The sequence below is a fragment of the Cetorhinus maximus genome, chromosome 8 (assembly GCF_964194155.1).
Source record: "Cetorhinus maximus chromosome 8, sCetMax3.hap1.1, whole genome shotgun sequence".
In the NCBI taxonomy this organism is placed as follows: domain Eukaryota; kingdom Metazoa; phylum Chordata; class Chondrichthyes; order Lamniformes; family Cetorhinidae; genus Cetorhinus; species Cetorhinus maximus.
Genome location: NC_135886.1, coordinates 130,286,021 through 130,296,608, shown reverse-complemented (window position 1 = coordinate 130,296,608; position 10,588 = coordinate 130,286,021). Strand labels below are relative to the sequence as shown.

At 42.1% G+C, this 10,588-nt stretch overlaps 1 long non-coding RNA gene across 1 annotated transcript; it reads left to right on the top strand.

Moving 5' to 3' along the window:
• Positions 1 to 9,760, top strand: LOC144683342 (uncharacterized). The gene is made up of 2 exons (XR_013577240.1): positions 1 to 297; positions 9,130 to 9,760. It is a non-coding gene; the product is annotated as an uncharacterized LOC144683342 (long non-coding RNA).
• The last annotated feature ends 828 nt before the right edge of the window (positions 9,761 to 10,588 follow it).

Here is a 10,588-nt window from a genome sequence, read left to right as displayed (position 1 = left end):
CTCCCCGGCTCCTGCGGTGGGGCTGATGTGTTCAGTGATTAGTCCAGCCTGTGGCGCTCGCCTCGGTCACAACATGCTGTGGATTGGGAAAGGCGAGTGAGGGTCTGGAAGCTCGGGCCAGCGCCATGGGATGCACCCCGTCCAAAGCGACGGCCGTCTACACTCAGGACAAAGTGTGCAGGGACCTCGACACTTGCTCCACCGTCGTGTCAAGCTTAAAAACTTCTTCTACCGGAGAGAGACCCTCCCAGAAAGAGCAAATCTGCAAAACGGAGACCAAGTCACCCTTTTTAAATGGTAGGAACATAATAAATAAAATTAATAAATAAATAAACTAAAGTACCTAGCAACTGTAAAGTAAAAGTAATTGCAAGGCTATGAGGAAAATGCGACGAATTGGATAGCCTTTTAAAAGGGCTCACACCGGCAGGATGGGCCGAATGGTTTCTTTCTGTGCTATAAATGCTCAGATTCCACTTATTAATGATGCAGTGGAGATTTATGGAATAACATCAGAACTGTACTAATCTGTAGCGTAGCATCGGTTTATATTTATACAATTATATTACATTGAAGTTTTTGTTTGATGCCGAAGACTAATCTCGAGATCATTTTAAACCAGTGACATTATTTCCCGCTCTCGCTGTTCGCCAGTCCGCAGTACATAACCTGGAATAAATTTCCCACCGTTATTTTTAACAGCTCTGAAAATGTAGTTTTTGCCCAGCCGAGTTTCCCATATGGTTCCTCTTGCGCCAAGGGCTCCGCTCGCAGCGCAAAGCCGGAAATTTACCGCGAATGATGCACGTGGACGCGATTCCTCTCATCCCCGTCGTATATGTTTGTCAAGGAACGGTGTTATCAAACTGTGTTTTTCCACAAACGCCACTAAATCAGAATCCGAGTTGGTGGAAGATTTAGTCTGTCACTGTTTGTAAAGACAGGTCAATTTGTTTTAATTACTTGTTTTCTGATTTTTGTCACATTTGGTAAACAGGAAAATTTCCCCAGATTTTGAGGACCATGTTATGTACATTTTAACCTTTTGTAAAACTGCTAGGATAATATTTCCTGAATATTGGTCATCAGGTGACCTGTGTGTGCTTTGCAGTGATGAAGTTCCACAGTTACTATATATGGTCAATGTGACCACCTGAAATGGTTTTCATTTATGGACCCTGACAACATCTGGATTATTGTCCTGAAAGCTTGTGCTCCAGGTCAAGCCAAGCTGCTCCAGCACACCTACAACACTGACATCTACTGACAAAGTGGAAAATTAGTCTGGCATACCTGTTCACAAAAAAAAACAGGGCAAATCTAATCCGGCCAATTACCACCCAACCAGTTTACTCTCATTCATTAGCGAAGTGGTGGAAGATGTTGTTGACAGTGCTATCAAGCGGCACTTACTCACGAAGACCTGGCTCATCACTGGTCAGTTTGGGTTCCACCAGGATCGCGTAGCTCCAGGCCGCATTACAGCTTTTGTCCAAACACGGACAGAAGAGCTGAATTCCGGAGATGATGGGAGTGATTGCCCATGACCGTGTGTGGCATCAAGGAGCCCTAGCACAATTGAAGTCAATGGGAATCGGGGGAAAACTCTCCAGTGGTTGGAATCATACCTAACACAAAGGAAGATGGTTGTGGTTGTTGGACACCAATCATCTCAGCCCAGCACATCACTGTAGGGGTTCCTCAGGGCCAACCACCTTCAGCTGCTTCATCAATGACCTTCCCTCCATCATAAGTTCAGAAGTGAGGATGTTTGCTGATGATTTATACAATGTTCAACTCCTCAGATAATGAAGCATGACCTAGACAACAGTCAGGCTTGGACTGGCAAGTGGCGAGTAACACTTGCATCACACAAATGCCAGGCAATGACAACCTTAACATTCAATGGCTTAACCATCGTTGAATCCCCCACCATCCACATCCTGGGAGTTGTCATTGCCAAAAATGTAACTGGATGAGCCATATAAATATTCTGGCTGCAAGAGCAGGTCAGAGGCTGGGAATTCTGTGGTGAGTAACTCGCCTCCTGACTCCCTAAAGCCTGTCCACCATCTACAAGGCACAAGTCAGAAGTGTGATGGAATACTCTACACTTGCCTGGATGAGTGCAGTTCCAACAATATTCAAGAAGCTCAACATCATCTAGAACAAAGCAGAGTGATGTAAGATCACATGACAACAGTGTATGCTGAGAGAGAGTTCTATGTGAAACCTCATGCTAAGGCTTATCCTGTACACAGAAGAATGTTTAAGATCATAATCTGGGGAAATTTGTGTGATGCAGATGCAACAGCCTTGCCTCCAGCAGTCTCTCTCGATCCTAACCAAGGACAACCTAAGCTAAGGCCCATAACAATGATAACAGATGATGGTAAAGACAATGGAACAAGCACCAAGAAAATGGCCCTGTGACTGAAAAAGTAACAAGCAAAATAGCTGCAAGGAAAGGACAATGCAGGCACAAATGCCACAGAACTCGAAGAAATGCTAGAGTGAAGAAAAGCCATAGAAAAAATCCTAACCTTACCAGAATACTTTGAACATGTGGAAGGCTGGGATTAAGCTGAGAAGTACCAGAACTGGTGTTATAGGTTTACCAAATACAGAACCGCTTCAGGATTAACAGAGAAGCCTAGCAAGTAACAGGTCAGCACTGTTCTCTATGCCATAGGTGGTAGTGCAGATGAAGTAATGGTCAGACAGGGACTAAATGAAGGAATGGCAACAAGGGAAGATGTTAGAAAAGCTAAAGCTATTCAGCTTTAGATGGACACAACTATAGAAAAGGCAATGTTCAATAGATGTACCCAAAGACCAAGAGAGAACGTAGATTCCTTCAGTAATGATTTATATCAAATAGTTGACAATTGCGAATATGGAGTCCTGAAAGACAAATTAATTCGGGATCACGTTGTAGGAGTCTTAGAGAAAACTTCATCAGATTTTCTATAGTCGAGAGAAGATTTAATGCTATCAAAGGGTGTGTGGTTAACAAGGCAGGCAGAAGTAAGAAAGCAAAACCGTGTATTTATTTGAGGTGACAGAGATTTTGTGGAGAAAAATGACCAACATAGCGTCAGTTTTTAGGACACAGAAGTAGCAGTGCACCTACTCAGGGAAAACTGGGAAAGAGTGAAGAGGGCATGGTAGTCGCCATTACTCCGTGTTTTCACTGTGGTGGGAAATGGCTGCATCGACACAAAGAATGCCCTGCCAAAAATACAGAGTGCCTTTCCTATAAGAGGAAAGGACATTTTAAGGCCGAATTCTGCAGCAAAATGCTCCTAACTCAAAGTTAAGGAGAAGCTAATTAAAGCATGTAGCATTCAAGAAATTGAAGATGCAAAGGACAAGAAGTGCCATTCTCAGGAGAAGTTACAGGATCTAATGGGAACTATTGGAGTGCAGACATTATGATCAATGGACATAGAACAAACTTCAAATTAGACACTAGAAATGGAGTTTCAGCTCTTTCAGACACAGAACAGTGGCTAAAGCAAGACTTCCTCCAGCCATTGATCATACAGCTGCATGGTCCAGGCGGTGTTCAGCTGAAAGTCAAGGGACAGTTGACTGCTAAACTTCAGTACAAAGGAAGAAAAATCACAGAAACTTTGTATGTGATTCACAACCAAGAGTGTTTACTATTAAATCGAAAAGGTTGCACAAATCTACAACTCGTCTCCAAGGTAGAAGAATTGGAAGGCCAGGACAAACCGAAAAGAATTCAAGACACAATCTCCAAACTTATTCAAAGGTCTTGGGAAGCTGAAAGCATCCTATCGCATCACATTGAGACCAGATGCCAAACCAGTGTGCTTGTTCACCCCAAAGAAAGTTCCACACCCACTTTTACAGAAGGTGAAGTGAGAAATTGAGTCAATGCTGCATCAATGGGTAAGCTCACCTGTAACAAAACCTACAAGTTGGTGTTCAAGCATGGTTCCAATACCAAAACCGAATGACTCACTGCGAATCTGTTTTGATCTTGCGCAGGTAAACAAAGCTGTGGAAAGGGAGATCCACTGAAAGCCACTTCTGGATGAGAGTCTGGCAAAGTTGGCAAAAAGCACAATTTTTACCAAACTAGAAGCACACAGTGGCTTTTGGCAACTACCTTTGGATGAGGAATCCCTCACCACACCGCTTGGGAGATATTGCTTCAATATATCCTTTGGTATTATATCAGCATGGGGATTTTTCAGCGGACGATGACAAGTATTCTACAAGGATTAGAAGGGGTCAGCTGCCACATGGATGACATCCTGATTTATGGGTCCACTATATCGGAGCATGTTGCCAGAGTGAGAGCATTATTGCAATGCTTGCAAGAAGGAGGACTAACTCTTAATGATAGGCGTGACTTCTCACAACCAACCATCAAATATCTGGGACACATCATTCATGCATCAGGGCTGATCCTCAAAAGACCAAGGCAATCAAAGATTTTCCACTGCCTTGCAACCTTACGCGCTTCAGCACTTCATGGGAATGGTCAATCAAGTTGGAAAGTTCTTACTTCATCTGGCACATGTAAATGCAACAATCGTTTAGGCAGGACCAAGCATGGTGTTGGGAAGAAGATCAACACATTTTGTTCCAAAGGATAAAATAGATGCTGATTTCACCAGACATAAAAGCTCACTATGATCCAGAAGTGCCTACGGTGGTTGCCACAAATGTATCATCAACTGGACTAGGAGCAGTATTTCAAATTCAGAGAGATGGTAAACGCAGACCAGTGTACTATGCATCTTGATCATTGAAACAGAACAAAGATACTTTATAATTGAAAAAGAAGCATTAGCAGCTACGTGGGCTTGTGAGAAGTTTGCTGACTACATCTTGGCCTAAAGTTTACCATTGAGATGGACCACAAACAATTGGTTACGTTATTAAGTGCAAAATAATTAGCAAAATTGCTGCCAAGAATCCAGAGAATTCACTTGAGGTTGATGAGATTCAATGCTACAACCAAGTATGTCCAAGGAAAACAACAGTCTTCAGCAGACGCATTCACATTTTCCTGTTGAAAAGCCTGAACAAGAGGACATAAATTTTGTTGAAGATGTGGAGTCCTATACCACATTGACCACAAAATTTCGATCAGCAACAACAAAAGGCTAAATGTAATTGAAAAGAAACAAAAAGCAGATGAAGAATGTGCTCAATTGCAGGAATACTGCTTTAAAGGGTGGCCAGAATATGTTTCAAATAATCTCGTCTTGAAGCAATACTTCCAACAATGAAGACATCTGTGTTGTGGATGACTTGCTGATTTATGATGAGTGATTGATCATACCCAGAGACCTCAGACTTGAGATCTTGGGTATTACAAAGTGCCTTGCTAGAGTGCGAAATTCTGTTTAGTAGCCAGGGATCTCAAAATCATTACAAGAAATGATTTCAAACTGTGCAATCCATTGCCAGGAGGAAGAGAACCACTGGTGGTATCCTCATTTCCACCCAGACTGTGGGAACATCTCGGAATGGATCCTTTTGAAGGGAAGACATTCCTCATTGTAGTTACTCCAGATGGGTTGAGGTTAAGCATCTACATGGTCCCACCTCACAAGTTGTCATTACGTTACTAAAAGAAATTTTTGCCTTAAAATGGTGTTCCAGACCTAGTCATTTCAGACAATGGTCCACAGTTTGCCCATGAATATTTTAAATAGTTCACAGAAGCCGATGGGTTTGTCCACATGACTAGTCCACTCAGTTACTCGCAAGCTAATGGGGAGGCCGAGTGAGGAGTAAGGACGGTGCAGGCTTTGTTGAAGAAAGGTGACGATATCAACATAGCACAGTCGAGCTAGCATCCCACGCTGCTGCAGGATGGTCTGGCCCTGTCCAAACTTCTAATGGGAGGATGACTGCAGACTCAGCTTCCTGTTCTTCCATACGTGCTTAGGCCATGTCTCCAAAGCAGCAGATGTAAAGAGAGTAAGGGAAAAGGAGGATGAGTCTCACAAATCAAACCAGAAACTATAATCAACATCACAGAATGCATGATTTACCACAACTCCCAGGCGGTGAGTCAGTATGGATTCAGGACCAAAATCGCGAAGGCCAGGTTTTAAAGTACTGCATCTGCAATTTTACCTTGTGGAGACCAAAAATGGTACAACGAGAAGAAACAGAAGCACACTTTTATATCCACCTTCAATGAAATGGACCCATTACTTAGACAGTCAGAAAGATGACCGGGAAGAAAGATGGTGGTCTCTGATGATTCACACATTGCTTTACCATGTTCAAGAGAGAACGTGGAGAACTTGAATCCTATACGTCCTCTGAGAGAGAGCTGAGAACAAAGTCGGGGAAATTGGTGAAGCCATCACAACTGTGACGTGAACCAGGGATGAAGGCACAGAAGTTTCAGGGGGAGATGTAGGATAATGTAAGTAACGTATTTAATAGAGTCAGAGACTGTGTGGGGTGGGGTGGGGGTGGTGGTGGGGGGGGGGGGGGTGGAAATGTAAAGAGTTAATGTAAATAGTCTACATCATCATCAGTGATATAAGATCACATGACAACAGTATGCTGAGACAGAGTTCTATGTGAAGCCTCGTGCTAAGCTTTGTCCTTTACATAGTTAGAAGAATGTTTAATAAAAGGTAAAGTTTACCAACAGCCTTGCCTCAAGCAGTCTGTCTCGATCCTAACCAAGGACAACCTAAGCCAAGGCCCACAACAATGATAACTGACCCACCACCACTGGTGCACAGTGTCAGCAGTGTGTACCATTTACAAGATGCACTGAAACAACTCGCCAAGCCACCTTTGCCAACATAATACAAACCAGTGACTCCTACCATCTAGAAGAACAAGGGCAGCAGATTCATGGGAACATCACCACCTGTAAGTTCCCCTCCTAGCCACACACCATCCTGACTTGGAATTATATTGTCATTCCTTCACTGTCGCTGGGTCAAAATCCTGGAACTCTCTCCCAGACAACACTGTGGGTGTTGTGGGTGTAGAGATTTGCAATAAATGCTGGCGTTGCCAGCAACACTCACATGCCTTGAATGAATTAAAAAAATCACTTGAGGTGGTTGGAGAGGAATTTTCCAGTTTTTTTTCCCCCCCGTTTATTGCCCTGGCTTTTTCTGTTTTTTTTATGCCTATTCCAGAAGATTACATGGCAGCACAGGTGGGAGAAAGTGAGGAAAGGGGTTGGGATGTAGGAAGTACGTAGTTATGATGCACCAGGCAGGATTGATGGACCACATGGTCTTGTTAAATGTTCATATATGTTGCAGAAATACAAATGTTTTTAGCCTATTTTTTGCTTTTCTATCCTTGACACTAGCAGCTGAACTGGGAAATGATACTATGGGAGCAGCATCCAATGGCAATTTGCTGTAAAGCCTAATCTTTATGTGTGTGTCTGGAGCTATGAGTGTTGTTAGGCCAGTCCATGGCCTGAAGTCCGTTTGCATTTTCCAGCAGCAGTTATTCGATAGTAATTAGGAATGAGAATCATGATTGATTTTGCCCTTACCTAATCGGGGAAAACTAAGGTCAATTATAGTCCTTCCACCACTGTCCAAGCTGAGACCTGAGCACACATCTTACCTTCCTGGCCCCTATGGTGTCTGGGGTTGGGTAACTGGGTCACATTTTTGGCTATAGACTAAATTCGCCAACAATGGCCTGATATTCAACCACCATATTTAAACTCTAAACGCAACAATAATTGACCAAGGATGACAATGTTATATGTTGACCAAATGCGCAGCACATTTACATGTAAGCCTTTCAATATGTCATTGATTGAATGGAATTACTTTGATTAAATGAGGATATTGGATTGATTGTTTATGTATATGGGATATGGGCGTCACTAGCAAGGCCAGCATTTATTGTCCATTTCTTGGAGAAGTTTTGGGAATATGGTGCATTCTTGAGAAGACACAGCTAAGATACTGTGCTCCTCTCCGCAGATGCTGCCAGACATGCTGAGTTTTTCCAGGTATTTTTGTTTTTGTTTTGGATTTCCAGCATCCGCAGTTTTTTTGCTTTTATTTTACAATAAATCATGCCTGCTAGTTTAAGCCCTGCTATTCAGTAGCCCAGTCTCTGTAATGATGTGATGATTGTTACACCTGGCACAATTTACAAAGACCACTTTATTATGATTGGAGAACTTAAGAGATATTTTGGCTGACCTTGTACTTTTAACAGTAATGCAATTTAAAAAAAAAATCTTTTCACGGGATGTGGGCATCACTGGCAAGGCCAGCATTTATTGTCCACCCCTAATTTCTCTTGAGAAGGTGGTGTTGAGCCACTTTCTTGAACCTCTGCAGACTATGTGGTGTAGGTGCACCCACAGTGCTGTTAGGAAAGGAGTTCCAGGATTTTGACGCAGCGACAGTAAAGGAACAGTGATATATTACTAAGTCAGGATGGTGTGTGGCTTGGAAGGGATCTTGCAGATGGTGGTGTTCCTATGCATCTGCTGCCCTTGCTCTTCAAGGTGGTAGAGGTTGTGGGTTTGGAAGGTGCTGTCGAAGGAGCCTTGGTGAGTTGCTGCAGTGCATCTAGTAGATGATGCATACTGCTGTCACTCTGCGTTGGTGGAGGGAGTGAATATTTAAGGTGTTGGATGGGGTGCCAATCAAGCGGGCTGCTTTGTCCTGGATGGTGTCAAGCTTGTTGGAGCTGCACTCGTCTAGACAAGTGGAGAGTATTCCATCACACTTCTGACTTGAGCCTTGTAGATGGTGGGCAGTCTTTTGGGAGTCAGGCGATGAGTTACTTGCTGCAAAATTCCCAGCATCTCCACTATCTACATGGCAATTGGTGATGATTCACTCTGGGTGGGAAAATCACCCATTTTTAAACTTAATGAACACGCTACAAGATTGGAAGCATAAATGTGTGAACATCTAATATTACAAATAATTTATTTTCAATGCAGCTGTCACTCATTGCTTATTGAGCACTGCATGAAATACAGAATTACAGAATTACAATCACATAATACATATTATTGCCATAATTCATTTTGTTTTCTTTGGTGTTAGCATGATGGCCTTTTATATTTGAAGCAGCTAATGTTGCTTTCTGATGAAAAGTGCATTTGTGTTCTTTCAGTTCCAAGGAATGACTTCCATAAATGTGGTGTGGCACGCTTACCCAGCACGGACCCCCAGAGCACCCAGGATGTAACCCAGCCTTGCAGTAAAGAAAGTCTGAGCGACAATGACTCATCAGATGAAGAGGGGAGCACCAAACATTGATCCTTGAATGCAGAAAGACAAAAAGAACCAAGCCAATGACTATTAATTGAAGTTATTCTAAAATCTTTTACATATGACTTGAGTGGCAGATAGGGCATTGCTAAAAACTAGACAGTTGTTAATAAAAATTAATAGTGATGTTAAAAAAAACCTACCAATAGCTTTGCCAGTAACCTTGTGAACGTTGTTGTAAGATGTTATGCCATCACAAAGGACTATGACAACTCAGTTACCAGATGATACGAAGCAGCGCAGTTATTATGCCTTAATTAATGGCAACTGTTTTAATTTCAAGAGTGCAATTATTGGTTCTGCCTACCTGCCCGCCAGCCAATCCCTAACAGGCTATAGTTATGAAACAAAGAAAAACCATGCTTTTGATTGTGTGTAAATTGAATGTTTTGATCTAAAATCTAAAAATTAATCATTTTATATTATGTACAAAGTAATCCTATTTTATGTAATAAAAAACACAATGAGCCAGACTTTGCTGCCAACAGTACCATTCATTACTTTTGTGCTTGTAAAAGTTAATTATCAGTGCCAGAGAGGTTAATTGGCAGTAATTAAGATATAAGACACTGTTAAAGAGTAATTAAACTGGAATGGACAAAGCCTAACTCTTTTTATGGCAAGTTGAATTCACATTTATGATGTTAGTACTGGAACTTCACATTGTACAATGATTGGGGTGTCTATCGGTGAGATACTGTTATTGGGCAGCTTCTGGAGGAGCAGGACATCTCAAGCAACAATTTCCTGATTTCTGCATTTAACTCCATGTGCATGGTTGCTGTTCAATTACCACATAAACAATGGTGAGCGCTGTTATCCCCATTGTTACATCTACTGTTATATCAGCCCAATGCATATCAACAATCAGACCAATGTCAAAACAATCCTATCGTTAAAAACAAATAATCTTTACTCTCTTTATCTACTTATGTAAACAGGAATAACCTCTCTGTGGGCGACACTCTATCTCACTCAAGCCTGCATTGTTTAAGTGTGTAAAACTAGACAGTATTGGTATAATTTTAACCGTATGAGTCATTGTAGCTAAACCCAGTTCTGTCAATATCATTCACAAATATACATACTTCTTGCAGAAGTTACTCAATAGCGAGCTAAGATTTTACTTGTTCCTTTCCTAGTATGAGGTACTGGCTAGTGTCAAGGTTCTCAGTTATGAGGATAGACTTTAGCAAACCTGCGTTTTCCAGCCTAGAAAAGATGGGTGGAATCTTTCCAGCCCCACAGGGATGGGTTTGGTAGCCAGAGAATCACTCGTAATGGCTTCTTTTCCTGCTTCA